Below are 1,189 nucleotides of genomic sequence, written 5' to 3'. Positions count from 1 at the left end.
CCCCCTCCCTATCTCTGTAACCTCTTCCTATTCTCTGAGGTCTCTGCATTCCATCAATCTTGACCATGCCCCGATTCCCATCAGTCCACGTTTGGGGCCCATGCCTCCACGTGCCTGGGCCTGGAGCTCTGCCATTTCCTCCCTCATGCTCTCCATCTCCCTCCCACCTCCTCACCCCCCTCTCTCTCTCCCTCCCTCCTGCTCTAAGACGCTCCTGAACCCACCCGCTGCCCCCCAGCATTTGACTGAGCTTGGCCCCAGAACCCCGCGAGGCGCCCCCCGAGGCTCTGGTTCCTGAACACGGCCCCTTGTGAAACACTCCGGGGCGTGTTACTGCGCTGAGGCGCTACGTCAATACAGGCAGCTCCATTGTTGTTGTTGGCGGTTGAGAGGAGGATGGGAAATGCAGCAAGTTTGCTGATGGGTGGAGACAATTTGGGAATATCAGAGATTGCTGGGAATATCCGGGAGGGGGGACAGGGGGATGGGATTTGAAGGGGCGGGATGGTGCGGGGTTGCTGTGTAATAATCACAATGTGGACATAGCGAGCTGTAGCGAGCGGGTGGAATATGAGGAGGGGGGCTGTCAGGGATAGCTACAGGGGGTGGGGGGGGTGTGGGGAGGCGGTTTCCTCAGCTTCCGTCCCCCTCCCCCGGGAGACTTTCCATCGGCCCTCCCTCAGTGAAATGCTTCATTCGCTGTGACACCAGAGCTGCCTCCTGTAGGGCAGCCACTGAGTGACGGTGTGGGGGGGCAGCCTTCCCGGGGGGGTAATTCCTCGCTGCCCTGCCCCCTCCCTCCGCAGCCGAGGGTCCGGCCCCTACCGTCCCCAGGCCCGCAGTCTGTTCTGGCACAGCGTCTCGGTGCCCCCCCTCGTTCACCTCGTCCTCCTCGGACAGGTCCACGGCCTGGCACTGGTGGAGATGGTGCAGGGAGCTGCGCCCCTTCGTCTTGCCCTTCTGAGGGGTGGCACCGGGGGACCTGGGCCATGAGGCGTCCTCCCTACCAGGCCCCTCGAGGAAGGCTGACTCCTGCTGGGGTTGGGGGGTGGGGAGGAGGGGGAGTCGAGAAGTCAGCAAACAGGCCAAGCTCAAACTTAGCCCCAAACCCAAATCCCAAATCCCAAACCCCTAACCCGATCCCCAAACCCCTAACCCCTAACCCCAAACCCGATCCCCAAACCACTAA

Source organism: Rhincodon typus, chromosome 48 (assembly GCF_021869965.1).
Source record: "Rhincodon typus isolate 14 chromosome 48, sRhiTyp1.1, whole genome shotgun sequence".
In the NCBI taxonomy this organism is placed as follows: domain Eukaryota; kingdom Metazoa; phylum Chordata; class Chondrichthyes; order Orectolobiformes; family Rhincodontidae; genus Rhincodon; species Rhincodon typus.
The sequence above is the reverse complement of the archived record's forward strand: the minus strand, read 5'-3'. Positions refer to the sequence as shown.